Raw genomic sequence first — 25,735 nt, 5'->3', positions numbered from 1 at the left:
GTGATAGGTACAGGCAAAAGCACAAGAGAGTGAACAATGGAGTGAAGCATTGGTGTAGACAAATCTTGACAAGGCTTATGCACAGATTAGTCTTGATGAAATGCTGCTATTGTTGGAGTGTAGCTACTACTGTTGGAGTGTTGAATTGAAATTTTTGTTGAATGTGCATTGTTGAATTGTTGAATTGGAATTTTTGTCCATTGTTGAATTGGAATTTTTGTTGCTTTTAACTTTTTTTTTTTAATTTTTATTTTTTTTGTCTTTTGCTTTTAGTTGAATTAGTGTGTTGTAAATATCGATGTCAATGAAATTCGATTGAAAAATTTGTAAGAAATTTGGGTCTGATTACATTTGAATTATTGATTTCATTTAATATTAAATTTCCCTTTTACACGATTCTTGTAATATTTTATTTTTTCTTTTATTGTCTTTAAAATGTTCTAATGTGGAGCCATTAGGTGAAAACACTCATAATTATATAATTTTTTATTTTTTTTTCAATCACTAAAAACTTATTTGATTGTCTTAAAATTATATATTTGATTACTTTAAAACGAACTTCTTAATTAATTAATTAATTAATGTGTATTTGATTTTGTTGTTAAGTCAAAAAAAATTAAATTAAATGTATATTTAGCTTTGGTTGTGAACTTGGGGAAAAAAAAGGGGGGGTCAAGTTGGGTTGGGGAAAATCCAAACCCATTAGGGGATGGGGAATGAGGAATGGAGAAAAATAATTATAGGGGAATGAGGATGGGGAATTAATAACCACCCCATTGCCCTCCATTGCCATCCCTAAGGTCAGTTACAAGATAAGGCAGCGATGATAATATAGTTGTGGGCAGTTATGATTTTCTAATTTGGGGTTGTACATCTTGAGGATGGGTTTTAGGTGTGTCAGGTAGTGATCATTTTTGAAAAGTTTTAATAAATTGATTTTTCTGAAAATTTACCTTTTACAACGTGGATCATTTTGGGACTAAAAGGAAAATTTTCAATACTCGTAACTTTAGTTTTATTAATTTCAACACAAGTACATTCTCCAACTCTCTGATTTAAATCAACATTGCTTTTACATCATAAAACTTGAAAAGAAAGATCTAAGTAGTAAAACTAGGGGCATAGCTAAGTCAGGTAGCTTTATGTCTTTTGCTTGCACTCGTGGAAGTTTCTGTAGCTAAAGGTGGCCCAACTTGTTCTTCGTTCTCAAGCCAAGCCAAGCACTCGGCAGAAAGGACATAACTAAAGCTAGGGGCAGGGGCTAAAAGTTCCCTCGTCCTCCAAGCAGTGAGGTACCAAATCAAGTGTAAACCACGAATAGGAAATGAAGCCAGGTATTCCACCTCCTCATCTGGATGTGTCTGATCATGTCCACTGGCATCTGAACCAGAAGGGGAAATAAAACTGTAGCTCGACTTTTCGTGCTCATTTCGAATACAGTAGCCCTACAATTCTGACTCTCGTGGTTTTTGAATCTGATCTCACAAATGCAATGTGAAATAGATAAACACAAAAAGAGTCCAAATCGGACAAATCTTTTGGAAAATTGATTTTGAATTAAAATTGTCAAAAATGGATTGCTTCACTATATTACAGAGTCACCACCTAAATATTTTTGGGAAATTTAGGAAAATCGAGACTCGTGCCAAAGGCCATTTATCCGTTATCACCAAGATTGTCTCGGCTCGGAAACTTAGGTACGAGAAGGGAAGGTCATGAATTGAACACCCACTCGCCCAATCAAAGATCGACTTCTACAAATCATGATGTGATTCTTATTTACATTATATGCTCTTGTTCCGGTTATTAGACTAACATTACTATTTGTTACACACAAGTATAGACTAATTTGTAAAAATTGAAACACTTTGATTTCATGTTTGTTTTGAAAATTGTTTCGAATATGTACCACTTGAAAAAGTGATCTCATATGTATATTACTAAAATTATTCTAATTTAAGCAATTAGCCTTCATCCATAGGCAGTCAAGCAGATATAGCACTTAAGCAATTAGCCTCATGGAAAGAATGCTAGACATAGCAACAATCACACGCATGCGATATGCTAAAGCACAAAAATGCTCACCTCGCACTCCAAGGCAAGCCAAAAGAAACGAAAGAGTTATAAAATATGCATGCTCCTAACTAATGCAATATGCCTAATGCAACACATGTAATATGCAATTAATAGGCTCGGCCACTAATTATGACATGTGAATCAATTTGATAGTATGCGGTTTAAACACGTATTCAACAAAGTAATAAACAAAAATGCTTGTTAGAATGATGAACCGAGCCTAATGCATGCAAGACAATGGATGCAAACATGTAAAATGCTAAAAGAAACATGATGTTCTAAATTACCCATTATAAGCAAGTAAATAAAAGGGAGAAAGACGTGGGGTTGGAAGACATACACATTACTACAAGTTTTGCCCTCGCGCAAGAGGGTCCGAATGAATAAATTAGCTAAGCTACTTAACTAATTATTTCAAACCAAATGCAATAAATTAACTACACTAGCTAATTAGCTAATTGTTACAACAACAAATTTAACTAACTATTCTAGCTAATTAAATAAGTACAACAGAAAACTAACTAGCTATTCTAACTAATTTGTTATGAGTTTGTTACTCTAAGCACAACATACTAATATTACAACATCATTTTGACGGATCCCGAGAATCAAGGGACGGCTCATGCATAGATGTGGATTTCCACCTGATAATGCTCTCTATATTGCTACTGGAATGCCTCTATTGCTCAGTTAGAAAATTGGACTATTTTTTCACCTCAGCCTCTACTCTGCTTTGCTCTGTTGGAAAAAGAACACTGTCTGGCTAGAAAAAGTGGCTGGCAACCCAGAAGTAGTGGCCGGCCGGCCACTAATATTGGTTCTTTCTTACAGCAACAGAGAGCAAACAGAGCACAAACCAGAGTATTCTTAGGGGATGTTTATTCACCCTGCCTCTCTTTATCGGCAAACAAGTTAAAGTTAGGGTAGGCTTGATTCGCAAGCCATCAATCGACGCAATTTCATTGCGTGATGACTTATGCACCAAGGGATACAATTTTGATAAATGCACAATAAAAGACTCTCAAAACCCCCTTCCTATCATGGATTGATCAAGGGAAGTGGTTGACGTTGATTCTTGAACTGTTTTCATCACTAACAAGTATGAAACGAATCAAGACTCAATAGGTTTGATTAACATCTGATTGAACCCAAAACTTGACTTTATTATCTTGCTCCATTTTAAGCCATTGATTACCCCTTTTAATTACCTTCCATTCCTTAGTCAATTGAGTCCAATAATGAACTTTAAGTCCACTAATGGAGAGAAACACCAAACCAAATGTTGTTTTAAGCATGAAATGGAGATCATGACGTTGGTAATGAACCCCCAAAGGAATTAAACCATTAAGCACAATATCACCCCTTCAAGCTTAAACAACACTCCTTTTGGAGTGACTCTCAAAACAAAGAGAAAAAGCCAAGGTAGGTTGCAGAGATTCTTAGAGGTGAACACAAGTATGGAAAGTAAGAAATAAAGGCTATCAACTCAAATAGGTTGTTGGTTAAGGCCTAAACCACCAAGCCTATGAGGACCATTACACTACAAGCATACTATACAAAAGCATAAATGAAGCTAACTCACAAAAACAGTCCAAAAAAGTGCTGAAATTAAGAAAAAAACAACTACAACAACTAGCTAAAATATTGAGGGATTAAAACTAGCACACAATCACAAGGAGGGGAGGCTAACCCCTCCACTTTTGGGACTTTAAAACATGATTTTTTTTTTCCTTTGAAAAACCTTTGAAAATCAGTGGTAAAAAGCTTAAAAAAAGTTGATGAGAATGTGGGAAACACAAGGGCAAAGGCTTTAGAAGCAAGGTTCAAAGAGGGATTGTCAACCCCTCTACCTTTAATGGCCTTAAACCACAAGTTTTAGCCCAAAAAGAGAAATAATAAACAGCTCAAAAATAGCAAGAAAATATGAGAAGAAGATGGTATAAAAGAACTAAAATGTATACCTCTTAAAGAGGAATGATCCATTGAATTTCCAAACCACTATTTCACACACTCAAGTGCCTCAAGAGCTAAAATGCAAGATCAAACCACCTTAGTAAGGAACTTTCTAGATTTGGTTTAGAGTGTTTAGGCAAAGGTTATGCAAGTTGCAAGAGAGAGGGTCATCTATATATAGAAATATACAAGAGACCCTTGAAAATATCTATACAAACACAGCTGGAATGGTGCATGCATTCGTGGAGACAGCTGACAGAAAATATCTGATTTTTTGCACTAGTGGCTAGCATGCCACACTAGTGAGTCTGCAAGTCTTTGGATGCTCAGGCCTGAAAAACCACTGTTTTGGTCCAAAACAAGGCACAAGGTTTGTAGGTTCAACACTGATGATTCCTGTTGAGGAAGTCAAGCATTTGACAAGCGTACACATTCATCATTGAGTGATTAATCAGTGGCACCCAAGTCTTAAGCGCCATAAAAAATGGGTGTCTACAGTTGCCCCTCTTTGACAGAACTTGAAGTCATGACATGACGTGAGTGAATGTCAAGGCCTGAAGACGAACCATTTTGACAAGGTTGTAAGACTTGAGCAAACAATCAAGACATAAATCAAATTGGTTGAGCTCACAAGCTGCCTACGTATCCCTTTGCAGGGAATCAAACCAGCATAGTTGTGGTAGCCGAGTATAAAAAGCCACAATTTAGTGGAGCCGTATGTAAGTCGGCTCTTAAAGGCCGATGAACTGTGGTTCACCTTGGCCGAATAAGCTTACCTTTATGGTCGAGTAGGCCGTAGATCATACGGCGTAACTGAGGGCCCAGCTGTGAGGGAAGGGTTTCAATAAATGAGAAAGTGGGCCTCAGAAAAGTATTATAAAAAGAAGAGCATCAGTCAGAAGGAAGGTATGTGAGAAAAAGCTAACAACTTGTAATAGAAGAAAACTTGAGAGTATACTGACTTGCCTGTCGGAGTGCCGGTTCTGGCACCCTCGACCGGAGTGTTCATCCTTATTTCAGGTATCATCACAAGGCTCAAAGTCATCTTCTTGGATCAGGAGAGTATTATCAAACCATGTAACCGCAATTGGTGCCGTCTCTGGGAATACTCTAACACGATCATGGCAGACGTAACAAACGATCATCCGTTCATTGTCGACGATGATACACCAAGAGATGACGTTACACCAAGAACTATGCTTGGTCCAGAAAACATCACTACTCGAAGGGCCCTAAACTTTGACCAAGTGGCCCAAACTTCGCCGCCAACCTCGATGTAGGAAATCATGCAAATGATCGTGGATCAAGCAAAGCAAAGCGAACAGCATTTGGAAGACATGGCAGCTGAGAACAAATGCCTACGAAAAGAGTTGGCCATTGAGTTGGCCAAATCCCAACAAACTGCACCGCATCACGACTAGGGACGGTCATTAGAGAAGGTGAAAGATGATCGACGGCTTTGGCGTCGGAAACCCGACGTTAGCAGTACATCTTCCGACTCATCATCTCAGGAACCTAGGAAGAAGAGATGAGTCGACGAATCCAGCTCATCTGAGGGAAGCCCAAATGTGTGGTGCCGGGAAAGTAAAAGAGCTGATGGTTTGGAGGACGAGGATAAACATGATCCTTTTGTATGACGCATTGCGAGGGCTACATTGCCTAAGGAGTTCAAAGCACCAAATTTCACTCTATATGACGACAAATCAGACCCCACGGATCACATTCGTCATTACAAACAGGTGATGACGTCACATGTTGATGATGAAGCACTCATGTGCCAAATGTTTCTGAGCAGCCTGGGACCATTGGCCGTCAGATGGTATTATAAACTGGAGCCGGCCTCAGTTAAAAGTTTTCGCCAGCTTCAAAAATCCTTCAAGGTAAGATTCATCACCAATGAGGTCCAACCAAAGCAAGCCAACTCCCTCTGGGCAATGCAAATTAAACTAGAAGGAACACTCCGCGAGTATTCGGCACGATACTGGGAATGTTTCAACTTAATGGACGATGCTTGCAATGATTCTATGGCTATCACTACCTTTAAAATGGGGTTGCACCCAGATAGCCCTCTCATAAGCTCGTTGACCAGACAGCCCCCCAAAACAGTCTAGGCGCTAATGAAGAAAGTTGAGGAGTATTGCAAGGTAGAGGATGACGCTCTCTGCGTTAAGGCCAGACAGAAAATTGCTAAATCGGCTCCATCTGGCGTGGTTCAACAGATAAGCGTCGTTCCACTAAGGAGCTCTGAACCACGAGGCCGAGCAAAGTGAGACCATCGGCGGGATTTGCACCGATCAAGTGAACAATGTTCATGCCGTTTGAATGAGCAATATCAAGTGGATGGCAGGCGCCCCAGACGATCGAACAAAAAATACATAGAATTGGCAGAGCTGATTAGTAATATCCTACCCAAAATTCAACATCTACCTTTCTTTAAATGGTCGTCCAAGATGATTGGACCCACTAACACCAAATGCAGAGATTGGCGGTGTGAATATCACAAGGACCATGGCTATGACACTGACATCTGTTTTGCACTAAAGGACCATCTAGAAGAGTTGGTGCAGGACGGCCAACTGGCACAGCACATCCGCAAGGGTAACTCATCAAACACGGTAGCCGTACGGCCGGACTCGCCTCTGTTTGGTGTTATTCACATGATATATAGTCTTCCACCCCCAACTCAGGTGCATACGATTCAGATACAACCTGGTCTATCCAAATCATTCACACCAGCCAAACGACCTCATGAAATCGGACAAATCAGTTTCGACGACACTGATCTCAAAGGGGTCATGCTTCCCCATAACGATGCCCTTGTCATTGAATTGCGCGTCAGTAGATTTGTCGTCGAGCGTGTTTTGATTGATCAAGGAAGCACCTTAGACATCATATATTATAAGACATTTCTTAAACTCGATTTTACCAAATCGGACTTGCTGCCGGCCGACTATCCCCTGTTCGGCTTCAATGCAAACCCCGAGTACCCTTTGGATAAGATCATTGTGTCAGTATGTGCAGGAACCAGGTCGATCGACGTGAAGTTTCTGGCCGTCAAGATTTTGTCACCATACAATCTTATCATGGGAAGAACCTGGTTGCACACAATGCAGGCTGTACCAAGTACCTACCATCAGTTACTCCGCTTTCCAACACAACACGGCATCGAGAAAATAAGAGGCTCTTAAAGGTCCGCGAAGGCATGTTATCTCATTGCCTCGGCAAAGAAGCTGAAGGAGCTAGAACTGAATTCAGTTGAAGTTCAAGACTGAGAAAGCCTCGAGGACGTTGGAAAAACCCCCAATGATAAGGCAACTGAGGATCTCGATCGGGTCGGAATCAATGGGGAGCCCGACAAGTTTTTTATGATTAGCACTTTTTTGGATGCATCTGAGGGATAAAAGCTCGTCGCCTTCTTACTCGGCAACATTGATGTATTCGCTTGGACACCATATGAGATACCGGGGGTAGATCCAAGTGTAGCCCAACACCGCTTGAACGTCGACCTAAAAGTCGGACCAACCATCCAAAAGAGTCAACGGTTGGCTGCGAAGCACACTTCAGCCATTGTTGATAAAGTCGACAGGCTACTAGACACCGAGGCAATCCGCGAAGTTACTTAAAGAACAACTCAGCCGCACTATAGAAGTATACATCGACGATATGGTGGTAAAATCTAAGGAAAAGCATGCTTATCTAGCTGACCTAGCCATGACTTTCGACATTCTCCGACAGTAAAAAATGAAGCTCAATGTCTCGAAATGTGCATTCGGCATCGGATCCGGCAAGTTCCTCAACTATATCATGAACCATAGTGAAATAGAGGCCAACCCGAGGCAGATTATGGCCATAATGGAACTCGACTCACCTCAATCAGCCAAAGATGTTCAAAAGCTGATGGGAATGGCGGTCGCCCTTAATAGGTTCATCAGTCGTTCCTCAGATCGCTGTCGACTGTTTTTTCACACACTTCGGCAGGGCAAAGCATTTCAGTGGACCTCTGAGTGCCAGGCCGCACTAGATGGGTTGAAGACATATATTCGCTTTATGCCACTTTTAGCAACCCCATCACCAGGCAAACCATTCATCTTGTATCTTACAGTGTCCGATAGGGCGGTCAGCGCCATGTTATTGAAGGAGGAGCTTGGAAAGTAGCGACCAATTTACTATGTAAGGAAAGTGATGGCTGATGCCGAAACGCGATACCTGCTGCTGAAAAAGCTTATTCTAGCTCTTGTGGTCCAGGCTCATACTATAGGGATATTAAAGGACTTTCCTGTCCGAGCAGCGCTCCGTAACGCGAAAACATTAGGGTGAGTATCTAAATAGGCCTTAGAACTCGGCCAATATGATCTCTAATTTCAACCCAAAACGGCCATCAAAGGGCAAATGTTGGCCAACTTTGTCGCCGAGTTTATACGGTGCCATGCTGACTTCAAGTTCGACCAACTCGCCTGCCAGCCTCAGCCAGACTAGAGAATGTACGTTGGAGATATTTGGTAGATGTATTGTGATGGATCATCTAACCAACGTAACAGTGGGGCCGGCATAGTAATCATGACCCTCAAAGGGGCAATAATCGAGCAGGCAGTTAAATTGGGTTTTGAAGCATCGAATAACGAGGCCGAATACAAAGTGCTGCTAATTGGCCTCTGTAATACGCTTCATCTGGGTGCCAAATGATTATAGGTTTTTTGCGACTCAAAACTAGTCATCAACCAGTTGAAGAGGGAATATGTAGCTAGAAATGACCGAATGGCAATGTATATGAAAATGGTGAATTCCTTGCTCACGAAGTTCGACCATCATGAACTGAATCAGGTAACCCGAAATCAGAATACGCATGCGGATGCCCTTGCATGTCTGCCTTCTGCGGTTAACTCAGAAATCAAACGAACAATTGAAGTGGGATTTATCCCAGAACCGATTATTAATCCTCTCGAACCCGTTCAGGTTAACACCATTGATGCAGGCCTAAGTTGGATGGATCCCATCGCCACATTCATTTCCTCAAAGCAGCTGCCAATTGACAAGAAAGAAGCCTATAAGCTACGGAATAAGGCTTTACGATATTATCTGGATCCCCTGGAAAAGCTTTACAAAAAATCTCTTTTCGGGCCATATTTGGAATGTGTGCATCCAGACCGAGTCAAGGACTTTTTGGCTAAGATTCATGAAGGCAGCTGCAGTGCCTACTCTAGGGGACGCTCATTGGCCCACCAAGTTGTAACCCAGGTATATTATTGGCTGACCATAAGTACAGATGCCATGAACTACGTCAAGAAGTGCGAACAATGCTAGAAGTTCTCCCCATTAACTCACTTACCCGCCGAAGAGCTGAGCTCCGTCACGAGCCCTTAGCTGTTCGCTCAATAGGGCCTTCACATCGTCGGACCACTACCGCGAGCTCTAGGAAACAAATGATTCTTGATCGTTGCAACAGATTACTTCACGAAGTGGGTCGAAGTAGAGTCGCTAGCTCACATCCGAGACGTTGATGTTGAACGCTTCGTGTGGAAAAGTATTATAACGAGATTTGGAATTCCCAGGGCACTTGTCTCCGACAAAGGCACCCAATTTCACTGTGGTGCCTATCGAGATCTATGTAATACAAATGGTATCCGGCCTTGTTTTTCCTCACCGGCTTACCCACAAAGCAATGGTCAAGTCGAGTCCTCAAATAAAGTAATTCTAGATGGAATCAAGAAACGTCTAGAGAAGGCCAAGGGCAAGTGGGTTGAAGAGCTGCCCCATGTGTTGTTGGCTCATCGCACCACTCCGAGGCGCGCCACAAGAGAAACTCCGTTCGCCTTGTGCTTTGGGACAAAAGCTATAATCCCTCTTGAAATCGGCCTACCCACATTGAAATCAAAGGCTTTTGATACAGGGTGTAACGACATAGTGTTGCCCTTAGATTTGAATCTAATCGAGGAACGCCGAGACAGGGCTCTTGATCATATGGCATGATATCAGCAACAGCTCGCCAAGTCATATAATCAGCGTACGAAGATGCACCGTTATGCTCCTGGAGAATTGGTCCTTAAAAAAGTGTTTCCGACTACAAAAAGTCCGTCAAACAAAAAATTAAGCTCTAAGTGGGACGACCCCTATCAAATCGATTTAATTGTGAGCATGGGGGCATATCGCCTTTCGGACATGGCTGGTTGAAGTCTTCCACGGCCCTGGAACTCAACCCACTTGCGTAAATTTTAACATTAAACCAGCTTGTACGAGATTCCAGTTCATTTTTTGTTTTTTTGTTTTTTTTTTTTTTTTTTTGCTACTATGCAAGCATGTATACATCTATGCAAGTTTACTGAACTGCCAGCAATATACAGTACTCATTTCTTATCTTTTCAAATGAAAGAATAAGCCTCTGAATTTGGAGCGCCTTTCGTGCATGATCATGATTGGCCATCACAAAGACTCCGAATTTGGAGCGCCCTTCGTGCATGATCACGAATGGCCAAATAAGCCTCCGAATTCAGAGCGCCCTTCGTGCATGATTACGATCAGCCATCACAAAGACTCCAAATTCGGGGCGCCCTTCATGCATGATCATGATTGGCCATCACAAAGACTCTGAATTTGGAGCACCCTTTGTGCATGATCACAATTGGCCATTACAAAGACTCTGAATTCGGAGCGCCCTTTGTGCATAATCACGATTGGCCATCATAAAGACTCTGAATTTAGAGTGCCTTTCGTGCATGCTCATGAATGGCTAAATAAGCCTTCGAATTCGGAGCGTCCTTCGTGCATGGTCACGAATGCGCCCTTTGTGCATGATCACGAATGACCAAATAAGCCTCCGAGTTCGAAGCACCCTTTGTATTTGGCAATAAAGTGGCGTGGGCCCATAAATTTGCAATTATCACACAAGTTCATGCAAACATTAAACAAACCAACACAACAAGCATTTATTTATTTCATCAAAGATGTACAAATACATGGCTTTCGACAAATTCAAAAGTATAATATCATGTTTCTTGATATCTAAGTCTTCTCCGGCTTGGCACCCTCTTCGTCGTCAGTTTTTTTGACATCATAAGCTTCGAAGGGAAACTTGTAACTCTAGAATAGCAGTGACGCCGAATCAATGCATGCGGCTTGCAAAGCCTTGGTCCATCTATGCTTAAAACCATGATTCTTGCATCAGTAGACATCATCCGCCAACTTCTCCTTGGTTTTTTGAATACTGATCTTTCGGCCATAAAAAAAACCTTCTTCATAAGCCCGTGTTCTTATCACCTCCTTTGCGAACATGATTGCCATGTCCCGATCGGCTATAGCATGATCGAGTAGGCGCTAGTTTACCCTATCCGTTACGATCGGGTTTGTCGCGGGCTCCATTTGCGTCTCAGCCACCTTGGCCTTTCTTAGCTCATTCTCGGCCCTCTCCGTGCGGCGTTCCAGACTTCAAATGCGCCCATCCTTCTGCTCAATTTCTCTCTACATAGCGCGAAGGCTCATGTCTATCTCATAGGAACTGCATAATCCCCTGACTCCCATGAATGCCCTCTCTGAAAATTTTGTAGTCACCTCGTCCAATCATCGACTGTTGCACTTCGGGTGGAAAAATTTACCGAGTAAACTCTACTGCCACATTCAGATCATGGAAATTGAATCTGCTTTGGTCATTGGTCTGTTTCCAACAAACACCGCAGAACTTAGTGGGGGTCGTGCCCTAGTCAGTTCGTTTCATGTTGAGACATGTACACTCCCAGTCCTTGAGGGCTTGATGCCTCTCTCGTTCCTCCAATGCCACATTAGCCGTTCAGATGGACTCCCCACCAATCCCACAATTCATATCTACTTCCAGTTTAGTTAATGTTTTTCCCTCACCTTTACTGTTGAAGAAAACTCTATGACGCCCCAAATTTTGATAATATAATACAACGATGCACCGGGGTTTAGCTAGAGGATACACATCATTTTTAAGCACAAAATACAAATAATTACACTAAAATAAAATATTAATAATAGTTACAGATAAAATTCTTCAAGTCTTAGATACATATCGGTTCCTTGATACAAAAAGATTATCCAAAATACAGGAAATATGCAATCTAATTTCTAAGACAGCCACTGTTCCACAAAGCTTTTAGGGATTCTGTTCTTGGTGTAAAACTCGCCTTTACCTGGCATAAAACGCCATGAGCTTGGAATGCCCAGTAAACACACACACCCCGACCCCTTTCCCATTCCAAATACACAAGAACATAACGGCATGATCATAACATACAATGAAAGCAATAATTAAGCAGAGTTTATAATTAAATTTCAATTCTCATGAATAATAGTCAATTTTAGTTAGTTCTAGGCAACTCCCCGCGGAATGCCGTTCCTACCCAACCACTAACACTGGCCACGGGCAATTCGGACTCCCCCTTGGTTAATACAATACCAATGCGTCGCTTACTGCATGACCACCAGTGCGTCACTTACCGCACAATTACCAATGATGCCCACGCACCTAGGTTACATACCCAAGTGGTGACATCACGGTCTGCCCCAAGGAAACGGGCTTCCAGGGATACTCTCCCTGTGTGAGACCCTCACTGCCACCCTTATGCCTCCCATTTCCGTTAAGCAGCTAGAATACCTCCCGTGCCATGTTAGGGTTCGGAAACACACTTGCGCAAGACTTCACAAAAATGGAATACATTCCATTATATCATACTCTTGAATCAATCGTTCATTATCTCATAAAATTTAATGCAATGGTCGCAACCCATTACCATCCCATTTGATTTCCCCTTTATTAAGTGCGTTATGTTCTCAGTTATAGCAAAGCATGGTCAGTATAATTATGAATCCAAACTAAACAAGAAGTAATTTATTCATGGTAAAGAAAATTTACAATTTATCACAGATTACATATCAAGACTAAGACATTCAAGAAACATAGAATATAAGAGTTGCAAACCAAATAAGAGCATATTAACACAAATTTCCAGATTTCCAGATTTTGAACCAGTTCGAAAATAATTTTGAAAAAAATACTTTTATTGGCCCTAAGTACCTGGCCTCATGTGAGTTGGTAGATAAATAAGTCTAGTTTCAAACTCAATTTACGAAAGTAGGATAGGTATTTTAGATTTTAAGATAATTCAGAATTACCAAGATCTGTCCAGATTCGTTGACCGTTACGCAAATCGACTTTTCTCTCAAACCCCTCGCTCTCTTGAGCTCAAAAAAATTTTAGTTAAAATATAACACCAAGATTAAGATTTTGACATAAAATTGGGCTCAAGATTATTTTTCTAGAATTTTCTAAAAATAGATAAAGTTGACTGTTTTTCTGGTTCTGTGAGTATCAAACTTACAAAATTTGTTTAGGTTATAAAAACGCATCCTTAGGACCTACAAAAATTACCACATACTTTAGACATACCAAATATTGTACCATAAAAACAGATTTTGAGTTTATGGAGTTTTGGTGGGAAAATAAATTCAGGAGAGGGAAAAGATTTGCTGCTGGAAATTTAAGAAAGAAAGTGAAGCATACCATTTCTTGATTAATACACACTTATACAAGAGTGTAGGCCTAGACTACAACATATATATACAAAGAGCATGTATTAGGAGGGGAAAAATAAGTGGTAAGAGAACTTGAGAGAAGAGGTGTTGTATGTTTACCTTTGTTGTACAAGACTAACACAATTCTTCCTTTTCTTCTCCTCTTCTTCTCTCTCACTCTCTCCCTCTCTCTCTTTTTTTTTTTTAAGATCACTCTCTCTCACTCCTCTAGTGGATGGCTGAAAATGTATATATGAGGGGGGAGAAGTGTGCATATATAGATATATATAAAGAAAAGATTGGGAAGGTTTCTTGGGGACTAAGTTCCCTAAGTGCAAATTGTCAAAGTTGCAATTATGGCCCTTATTATCCATCACATGGTCAACAACTTGGGCTCCAAGACACACACACACACACACACACACATATATATATATATATATCTATGATATTTGTATGAGATATTTGTATTTATAAACATAATATAATACAAGTACATTAATTAATAAGATATTACAATTAAGGTTTGGAATGAAGTAAAATAAAAGTATATAGGGGCCAAGTCTAAATTTATAAAACCTTGATATTTAGCATACAACATACTAGCCTTAGAAAATAGTTAAAATAATAAATTTGGATCCTGTTAAATTAAAGCGCAAACAAAGGCGAGAAACCGAGCAAAAACGACGTTACCGGGAATTAAGATTTTAAAGTGACGAATCTATAATTATAGGGTCTAATAATTAATAATATGGTTTTAAAGGTGATTATTAATCTACCGGGATCGATTAGGGTTTAGTTGAATTATTCCGCAATGCTTTCTGATTTTAGGGTTTAAAACACAATTAAATAAAAATTCAAGGGCTTTATTGAAATAAACTGAAGGTTAGGGATTTAATGGTAATTACAAAAATTAGGGTCTCTACAAACTCTGCTAGACATACGAGATAATTCACGTCGACACAATGTTTTTTTTTTTTCCTTTTCACACTCATCTAAGTTTGCGATGTGTCTATTAAAAGGGGCCACGGGCCACCCACGTGCCTGGCTACCCTGCTTATTAATTGCGGGTGCACCAATTACGAAGCGCCCACTGCTGCCGTCCTTTCTGTATTCAGCCGTTATGCTCAGTGGTCAAATGGGGCAAGGGCAAATTTATTAATCTATTCGGCTATTAAACAGTTTTGCCGAATTTGGAACAGTGCACCACTTGACCCCATGAACCTGCTTGGTCATTGTATTCGACTGTTATGCTTAGTGGTCAAATGGGGCAAGGGTAGATTTATTAATCTATTCGGCTATTAAACAGTCTTGTTGAATTTAGAATAGTGCCCAACTTGACCCCATGAACCTGCTTGGTCATTGTATTCGGTCGTTTTGCTCAGTGGTCAAATAGGGAAAGGGTAGATTTATTAATCTATTCGGCTATTAAACAGTTTTTCCAAATTTAAACAGTGTCGCACTTGACCCCATGAACCTGCTTAGTCATTGTATTCAGCCGTTATGCTCAGTGGTCAAATGGGGTAAGGGAAAATTTATTAATCTATTCGGTTATTGAACAGTTTTGCCGAATTTAGAACAATGCCCCACTTAACCCCATGAACCTGCTTGGTCATCGTAGCTATTATGCTCAGTGGTCAAGTGGGGCAAGGTATATTTATTAATCTATTCAGCTATTAAACAGTCTTGCCGAATTTAGAATAGTGCCCCACTTGACCCCATGAACCTGGTTAGTCATTGTATTCGGCCATTATGCTCTGGTCAAATGGGGCAATTACTCTATTTGGATTCTTGTTAAAGGACTTTCCTCAAACAAATTGATAAAAAAAATGGATATTTTCAGATAAACAAAATGGACATTTTCATTCGTAAACTGCACGCGTACATTCGATATTTTATACATGAAAATGGCCTTAGTACAAAACCTAACTTATCTAATAAACGGAAACAAAGCAAACTAACGAAAAGAAAATATATCTATTACAACGACGACCTTTCAAAAATCAGTCCTCTGGGTCTAACTCCAGCAATTGGACTTCAAGCTGTTCAAAGGGAATCAGCTAATCAAGAGTCACCTTGGCAGCCGCCAACGCTTTGAGCCATCCATGTTTGAACCCTCAATTCTCAAACTTGAAGGCTTCATTGGCGTACAGTTCCTTAGCCTTAAGCTCTCTAGCATCAAAAGTTTTGCCGGCCTTTGCCTCAGTAAGCTCCCTCACCTTCTTCTCCTCTTTAAGGCCGGACTTCAATTTTTCGACTTCTTCTCGTGACGATTTGAGGGAGTTATCCAGCAAGTTCACTCCCTCCTCAACATCCCTACGTAACTAATCGGCATGTTGAGCTTTATCCTGCACAGCAACGGCCCTCGTATTCTCTTTCTCTACTTATGTGGTTTCAAATTCGGCCTTAGCCGTTGCCACAACCAAATCGACAATTGCAGCCACGACCTTTCCCTTTTCAGCTTCAAGCTGGCCCTCAAGGACGCCGAGTCACTCCACGGCATCGTAGTGATGACGGCCAATCTCGGTAATCCTCCCCGCCGCCTAACAAAAGCAATAAAGCCAAGACATATTAGTCGGCACTAAAAACAATTTATACAATCCAAGGGGTTGAAACTTACTAATATGGCTGACTGCGCTGCCAGAGCAATAAAGATGACATTCGGTTCGGTGCAGAAAGTGACCCTATTAGCTGGCAGAAAGAGAGTCGAAGCCACACTTAAGGCTATAACAAGAACTTTGATGGCTGACCCACTGGCGAGAACCGGTGCATTCTTCATCCGTGGTTGGATGACAAATGGTTTAGATACCTCAGATACCTCATCAGTGGTAGATGCCATCTAAATTCTTGGCTGTTTGTCTGCCCCCATTTCTGTTAGATCAGGGACGATCTCGACAGGTGGTTTTGGCTCTGAAGAATTGACTTCCACAATTTCCTGGCGCTCCACTAAAACATATTCGGCCACTATCGTTTCAGGGGCCATTTCTTCCCTTGGAACTTGGTGTGTTGGAGTGATCTAGCTCTTCCCAAAATCGCCGAGTTGCTTCCTGGTCGCTATCTTCTCAGCATTGCGCCCTCAAGCGAATTGAGAGAGAGATTCTTTGCCCATCTCTTCAGCTTCAGATTCGGCCCCAGGAAGATTTTCTAAACTGGTGAAAATGTCGTCCTCTAGAGCTGAGAAGTCTGCTCGGCTAGAGGTGGAGGGTTGGTCTGCCTGATCATCAGGGCTGATGCGCTCCAAAGCCAATTTAATTTATGAGTTCAATTCTTAGTCTTCTGTACAGTTGTCGGACTGCGTCTCTTCGGCAATTTGTTTGTCGGCGTCGGAACCGTCAACACCAATATCCCTTAGGCTTTTGAAACTAGGGAATATAAGTGCAGTCAGATGTTGTTCGCCTTTCGGCATGGGGATATGGTCAGTAGTCGAGAAGGTGGTGTAGGTGGGGCTGTACCTTAACAAAACATGGGTTGCACACGCTTGCCCTTGAAAGTTGGCGCAGCCTTTGTAGTTAAGAGTAGCCTTCACTTGCGTAAGAACGACTTCGTCTGCTGATGTCAACACCCTTTTTAAATCATTACCTTCATGACAAGCATAGATCAATACAAAATTTATGCCGAATTCATAGTTTACAGAAATAATATCATAACAATCTAGTCAGCCACCTGGCTTTTCTTTTTTGCCTTGGCACTGGGTCTTGGCAATCATTTCCTTTGTCAAATTCCAAATTGCCTTGGACGGCGACCATGACATCGTCAACCCTCTTTCTAGAGCTGGCAAGCATGGTCACGAAGTGATGATCTATGTCTTTAGCTCTCAAGAAATAACGACCCTACCGACCGAACGACTTTGCCATGACGTAACAGTGCCGAATAGCTGGGATTCCTAGGTTAAGTCCTAACTCCCAATTGTGGTTCGTCTCGGCCGAATAAGCCTACCTTTATGGCCGAGTAGGCCGTAGATCATACGGCGTAATTGAGGTCCTAACTGTGAGGGCAGGGTTTCCATAAATGAGAAAGTGGGCCCTAGAAGAGTATTATAAAAAGAGGAGCATTAGCTAGAAGGAAGGTATGTGAGAAAAAGCTAACAACTTGTAATAGAAGAAAACTTGAGAGTATACTGACTTACCTGTCGGAGTGCTGATTCTGGCACCCCCAACCGAAGTGTTCATTCTTATTTCAAGTATCACCGCGAGGCTCAAAGTCATCTTCTTGGATCAGGAGAGTATTATCAAACCACGTAACTGTGGAGAAGTGGTTTGGAAATACTCTTCAGCTCCTGGGGGACGCTCGTGATCCTCAGCTAGCCACCTGAAAAAGAATCAACACTCCAGTCGGGGGTACCAGAATTAGCACTCCGACAGGCAAGTAAGTCTCTACTCTCTGGATTACTTGTAGTTTAAGTAAAGTGTAATAGTTCTCATATACCTCTTTCTAGCTAATGTTCTTCTATTTATATATTTTCTTTCTTGGGCCTCGATGCGGGGCCCACCTTTAGTTCTCCATTCGGCTTCTCTTAAAGCAAACTGCTTTTCACTCGGCCCCTTAACCAACCGGCCTTTTGACCGAATAGGGTAGGATTTGAAATTGTGGGATGAAGTCGATTACTATATTTATATTCTAACTCTCCAAGTTCATCCGTTCGGCCTCTTTACGATCCCAAATATTCAGCCCCCACAATTGCCCCCCAAGCACCCCACTAATGACAGTTGGTTGGAGTGTTTGGTTTCGAACTCAAAAAGTCAGGGCCGAAATTCTGTGGCTGACCTCATTCCAATGCAGATGTCTGAGCACACGCTTCTCGGTTATCATTTCAACTTCTCGCCCCTTCGTACACTTCTATTTATTATGATTTAAAATTTGGGCGTCCTTTCAAATACATACACACTTTCAGATATTTGTCTCTGGATTTCCTTCCGAATTATCTCTGCAACTTCGTTTCCTTCACTATCCTCTTCGTCTCTTGTAAGTTTTCTCCCTCTCTACTCTAAATCCCTTTTTCCTATTTTGTTTTTGGTTTAGAATATACCCTTAAACTAAAGAAAATGGAAAAACATTTGAAAGATCTCCTCTCTTCAGATCGAATTTCCAGCTTCCGACGCCATTTTTCCATTCCTGATGATGTCCATCTGTCTTTCGTGACAGACGGCACCCTCGATATGGAGAGGGCTGATGAAACCACGATCGTCTTCCCTCTCCTATCAATCGCAGAGGGTGGTGTCCGATTTCCCCTTCACCTACTCCTTAGGGTTATGCTCTGCCATTGGGGTCTAATTCCTTCCCAACCCAATGTCAACTTCTTTAGAATCATAATGGGAATTGTAGAGCTAAACCGTCACCTTAGGATCAACCTCGACATTTCTGCCATTCGGCATTGTTATGCCCTGGCCAAGTCTTCCGGTCGGCACGGTCGTTATTTCCTCAGGGCCAAGGATACCGACAATCAACTAGTGACTATGCTTTCAAGCTCTGGGAAGCGAGTCGATGACGTTATGGTCGTTGTCCGAGGCAACTGGGAATTCGGCGAAGGCGAGGATCACCTCGATCCTATTCCTAGGCGGAGGGGTGAACCAAGTGGCCGTATAGCCTCTTGTGTTTATTTTTCCTTTGTTATATTTGTAAAGCTTCATTTTTGAGTTCTAATGGTTTTGCATGTGCAGGAAACGATTTGAAGAAAGTTTCGACCTCAACCGACGATGCCGTTCTTTCGGAGATAAAAATTGCGTTGAAGTACTTCGGCCGTCCGAGCCTTCAAAAACAAGGGAGGGTGGCCCATATCCTGCTTAAATACGAGCCGACGTACATGACTTTCTCAACAACAGAAAACATCCCGATTCCAAGGGGCGAGGAGTTTCCAACGACTCTTATTTTGACCAACTTCAAAAACTTGTGCCAAATCGGCTTGGAACGATCTGACTCGGAGCGTGCAGAAGAGGTCGCTGAAGAATCAGGCCAGTCCGAGGCTGAAGTAGACGAGGCTTTAAGGGTAACTTTTGAAGAAGCCGGCCTCAATTTAGCTAACCCTCCGTCCACCTCGGGTCGAGGGAAAGTTTTCAACGACGTCTTTATCAGAGTAGAAGATCTTCCCGGCGCGTTTCCTGAAGATATGGCCGACTTATCACTTACGAAACTCACCAAAAAGGCCAACGCCGAACGAATGGCCGCGCGGCAGAGAGCGGAGGCCATTCGTGCAGAGGATAATCGATCCGAAGTGGCGCCCGTCACTAATGTTGAGCCGCCCCTGCCTATTACTGAGGAGACGATTCAAATACGAGATGTCGAGTCAGAGCCGATCATAGCAGCAAATAATGAGGCTGAACATTCGAAGAAACGTCCAGTAGAGGAAATGGGCTCTAAAGAAAAGCCTGCCGACAAGTGGCCGCGTTTAGAGGAGTCGGATACAGTTGTGCCTTTTGTGGTTCAACCAAAGATAAGAAATATGCCGATCTCCTCTGACGCGTTGGCTATAAAAGACCCAGCCGTTGCGCTGAGCATGGCTTCATCAGTTTCGTTGTCGTCTGATAAGGTGACTTTCCGCTCGAAGCCAGATGTTTTAGCAGTAGCGTTGGCCACTCAATCGACTCTTCTAGTAAAGATCTTAATCTTGTCTTTCCTTTCTATGCATATATTTTTTGATCTAATCTCTTGTTTTGTTGACGGTCGGAAGGATAGCCGAGTTAGGCCGCCGCTAGCACGATGCCGTCGAACGAATAGGCCGCTTACAGACCGAAGTTGAGGGCTAAAGGAGCCGGGCCGAGTTTGAGGCCATGAGGGCAAAAATGGAAGCTGCAAGGGTAGAGGCCGACTTGGAGAGGGCCAGAAATACGGACGAACTCAGATTGGCTGCCAAGCAAAGGGCACGAGCGAAGCTTCGCTCAAGTTAGCCCAAGAGGCGATCGCCAAACTTGAGGCGGACTTGGTAGAATCAAAGGTGGCGAAGGAAGTTGCCGATTCTGAAGCTTCGAAGGCGTATGAGGCTGGGCAAGGCGCTGCCCTCAATAATTATGTGCAAGAAGCCCCCAAATTCGAGAATCGGGGATTAAAACACGACTGGCTCAAAGCCCTTGTTGCTGCTAATGTGACATTGGCTGTGCCAATTCCATACGAGCAAGTGGATGTTGAGCCGCTGGAGTCTGACTCTGAGGATTGATCAGGACGACAGTAGTTTTTGTTTACAGCTTTTGTTTAGTTTTTTATGTATGGTTACGGTTTTTAAATTTTCTCTAGGCATTTCCCTACAAATTTGTAACTTCTTGTTTAGTAGTTTTCATATGTAAAATGGCTACAATTTGTGCCCAATTTACTTCATGAAAACTCCTTTTGCACTTTGCCATTATTTGTGCTAAATTGTGTTATTGGATCATTCATTCATGTATGCTTGCTGACTAGATAATTAGGCAATTTTAACTCTAAAAAGCCAAAAATTAGTACATAGAGTGGCTGTGGCACATATCGATCAACATGGGGCCTAGATGCTTGGCCGGTTAGATTAATAAATCTGCCCTTACCCCAGCTAGTGCATGAACTCCAAGGCATTCATGTATAATTGCCGTTTAGATAATTAGGCCATTCTAACTCCAAAAAGCCAAAAATTAGTACATGGAGTGGCTGTGGCACATATCGATCGGCATGGGGCCTAGATGTTTGGCCGGTTAGATTAATAAATCTGCCCTTGCCCCAGCTAGTGCATGAACTCCAAGGCATTCATATATAATTGTCGTTTGGATAATTAGGCCATTTTAACTCCAAAAAGCCAAAAATTAGTACATGGGGTGGCTGTGGCACATATCGATCGGCATGGGGCCTAGATGTTTGGCCGGTTAGATTAATAAATCTTCCCTTGCCCCAGCTAGTGCATGAACTCCAAGGCATTCATATATAATTGTCGTTTGGATAATTAGGCCATTTTAACTCCAAAAAGCCAAAAATTAGTACATGGGGTGGCTGTGGCACATATCGATCGGCATGGGGCCTATATGCTTGGCCGGTTAGATTAGATTAATAAATCTTCCCTTGCCCCAGCCAGTGCATGAACTCCAAGGCATTCATGTATAATTGCCGTTTAGATAATTTGGCCATTTTAACTCCAAAAAGCCAAAAATTAGCACATGGAGTGGCTGTGGCACATATCGATCGGCATGGGGGCCTAGATGCTTGGCCGGTTAGATTAATAAATCTGCCCTTGCCCCAGCCAGTGCATGAACTCCAAGGCATTCATGTATAATTGCCGTTTAGATAATTAGGCCATTTTAACTCCAAAAAGCCAAAAATTAGTACATGGAGTGGCTGTGGCACATATCGATCGACATCCGTCTTTTGGAGTTTAACGTTAATGAAATCGCCTCGGGGTCACTGCATGCAGTAGAAATAAATGGGATGGACTCTTCGCGCCAGTAACTTCACTTACTGTGTTCAGACTTAATTTAAAACAGTTTGTTGCGCGGGGTAGGATAAGTGCGAATGTCAAATAGAGTTTTCTTCAACAGTAGAGGAGAAGCGCGAACTTTGGCTGAGCTTGATAGTGCAATGAATCGCAGCGACGAACCCACCCGCGCGAGAGGTAGGGTGTCCAAAGAATGGGAAAAACCTCAGCCTCCAAGTCGTCAAAGCAGAACACCCCGAAAGGAGAAACAGCAATGGGGAAGTTCTCCGCGACCACGACCAAAAAATGAGGCCGACGTGGCGCCGTGACCGTTGAGTTTTGCAGTTTTTGTGGGGAATAAACCGATGATGGAGGCGGACTCCATTATCAAGGACCCAGGTGTGGCGGTCGAGTTTGCTCTATAGATTTTTCCACCGGAGGTCCAGCAGTCGATGGTTGGTTGACAAGATTTCGCCGTATTTCGAGAGGGCATCCACGGGGCAGTGAAAGGGCTGTATACCGCCTATGAAGTCGGCAAGGGCCTGTGCGCCGCGAGACGTGAAATAGAGAAGAAGGAAGAAAGAATTCGCAGTTTGAAGGCTCGCGTGAAGAAGGCCGAGCGTGAGCTCAGGGAGCTTAAGAGGGCTCAAACCACTGAGCCACGTGAGGTGGGTCAATCCAACCCGATCGTGGAGGAGAGGGTGACTCAATAGCTGTTGAGCCACGCCATCACCGACCGAGACACGGCAAGCATGTTCGCCGTAGAGAATGCGAGGTCGATGGGTTACGAACAGGGCTTCCATGCGGGCTGAAAGGTTGTCATCGACAAAACCAAAGAGAAACTCGTGGAGGAGGTCTGTCGATGGAAGAACTGGGGATTTAGGCACGGTTGGATCGAGGCACTTCAGGCCGCGGAGACTCTCCGTGCAAAGGGTGTTGATTCGGCGTCACTGCTCTACCACCGTGATCATTTTCCCTTTTCTGCTTTTGAAGTTGAAAAGAGTGACGATGAGGGAGACGCCGGATAAAAACACTCATTGTGATACTAAAAACGCAGATTGCGTTAAAAACTATGTAATCATTGGCTGATTGAATAAAATGTTTTGTTTCCAATGTTCGTGTTTCTTTATAATTTTTGTTCAGCACACACATGTTTGCATGTTTTGTGCTTTATTGCATGAATGTTTGAATGAATGTGTTTTAGATGATTGGATAGACATCGACCGTCTGGAGTTTATTTCAAATGTATATATGCCTTAATGTGCAAACGGTTTTTGCCGGCTCGTCATAACAGAGCGCTCTTCATTAAATATTTATTCAGCATGCGCGTTACACACGGTCCTGGCGCTCCGAATCCAGAGGCTTAATCGGCCCAAAGACGTCGTATGCCAATGGGGCTCCGAATCCGGAGACTTATTTGGTGAACAGGTGGTCCACGAAGGGCACTCCAAATCCAGAGGCTTTATCAGCCCAAAGACGTCGTGCACCGATGGGGCTCCGAATCCGGAGACTTTATTTGACCAATCGTGATATCCACGAAAGGCGCTCTGAATTCGGAGGCTTAATCGGCCCAAAGACGTCGTGCGCTGATGGGGCTCCGAATCTGAAGACCTTGTTTGGCCAATCGTGATATCCACGAAGGGCGCTCCGAATCTGGAGGCTTAATATGCCCAAAGACGTCGTGCGCCGATGGGGCTTCGAATCCGGAGATTTTATTTGGCCAATCGTGATATCTACGAAGGGCACACCGAATCCGGAGGCATAATCAGCCCCAAGACGTTGTGCGCCGATGGGGCTTTGAATCCGGAGACTTTATTTGGCCAATCGTGATATCCATAAAGGGCGCTCCGAATTCGGAGGCTTAATTGGCCCAAAGACATCGTGCGCCGATGGGGCTCCGAATTCGGAGACTTTATTTGGCCAATCATGATATCCACGAAGGGCGCTCCGAATCCGGAGGCTTAATCAGCCCAAAGACGTCGTGCGCCGATGGGGCTCCGAATCCGGAGACTTATATCGAAACACCTTTGAAGTGAGTAAATAGCAATCTTTTCATTACAGAAAATGAGATGTACATGGCGAACCGTTTAGAACAAGTATCTTGCCCCACAAGTCGGGTCAATGATAAAATTTGCGTAAATACGTGGAATTCCAAGGCCGAGGCAAACTCCTTCCTGACATGTCTTTGAGCCGATATGCCCCTACTCCTGCGATTGAATCAATCTGATAGGGGCCGTCCCAATTAGGACCCAATTTTCCATCCGCCAGTTTCCTGGCAGCTGGAAGTACCTTCTTCAAGACCAACTCTCCGGGTGTGTAGCGGCGCAGCTGAACACGTTGATTATACGACTTAGCAAGCTGCTGTTGATACCGCACCACGGATGCAAGGGCACGGTCTCTTCGTTCTTCAATCAGAACTAGATCCACGGCAAGCATCATGTCGTTTCAGCCTAAATCAAAAACTTTCAATTTCAAGGTTGGGAGGCCGATTTCCAGGGGTATGATTGCTTGTGTTCCAAAGCATAGAGCAAACGGTGTTTCCCTAGTGGATCGCCTCGGCGTAGTTCAATGAGCCCACAACACACTCAGTAATTCTTCGACCCATTTGCCTTTAGCTTTCTCCAGCCTCTTCTTGATGCTGTCCATGATGGATTTGTTAGAGGCTTCGGCTTGACCATTACTTTGTTAGAGGTTTCAAACTGCGTGCCGTTGTCTGAGATGAGAGCTCTCGGAATGCCGAATCATGTTATGATATTTCTCCATACAAAACGCTTGACATCAGCATCTCGAATGTGCATTAATGCCTCCGCTTCAACCCATTTCGTGAAGTAATCTGTGGCGACGATTAAGTATCGCTTGTTCCCTGGGGCCCTTGGCAATAGTCCTACGATATCAAGCCCCCACTGGGAAAACGGCCAGGGACTGGTGATAGAGCTTAACTCTTCAGCAGGCAGATGGGTTAGCAAGGAGAACTTCTGGCACTGCTCACATTTTTTCACATAGCATTCGGCATCGGATCTCATTGTCGGCCAATAATACCCCTGTGTTATAGCTCGATGGGCCAAAGAGTGCCCGCCAGAATGTGCACTACAACTGCCTTTATGTATTTTAGTCAGAAGCTCTTCGACTTTGTCTGGATGCATGCATTCTAGGTATGGACCATAAAGGGACTTTTTGTAAAGCTTTCCTTGCGGATCCAAGTAGTAACGTAGGGCTTTGTTTTGCAGCTTGTGCGCTTCTTTCTTGTCCTCTGGGAGCTGTTTAGAAGATAGGAATGCGGCAATGGAATCCATCCCACTCGGTCCAGATCCTATAACATTGACCTGGACTTCCTCCGAAGGGCCAATGCTCGGCTCCGGGATGAAACCTACTTCGATGGTTCGTTTAATCTCTAAGTTAATGGCGAAGGCTAGGCAGGCAAGGGCATCTGTATGTGTGTTCTGATCACGTGATATCTGGTTCAATTCATGATGGTCAAATTTTTCCAGCAAGGAGTTAGCCATTTTCATATAAGCCGCCATACGGTCGTTTCTTGCCACGTACTCCCCATTTAGCTGATAGATCACCAGTTTTGAATCACAAAATACAGCAAGCGCCGAGCGCCCAGAATATGTGCATTCCGCAAACCGGTCAATAGGGCTTCGTATTCGGCTTCGTTATTTGACGTTTCGAAGCCAAGCTTGATGGCCTGCTTAATTATTGCGCCGTCAGGAGCCATGATCACAACTCTGACTCCGCTGCCCCGCTGATTGGATGATCCATCACAGTACAACTGCCAGATGTCCTCGACATAAATTCTCCAGTTCGGCTCCGGTCGAATGTCAT

Source organism: Camellia sinensis, chromosome 10 (genome assembly GCF_055761805.1).
Source record: "Camellia sinensis isolate YWXY chromosome 10, ASM5576180v1, whole genome shotgun sequence".
NCBI classification, from domain to species: Eukaryota; Viridiplantae; Streptophyta; class Magnoliopsida; order Ericales; family Theaceae; genus Camellia; species Camellia sinensis.
Note: the sequence above shows the minus strand (reverse complement) of the source record.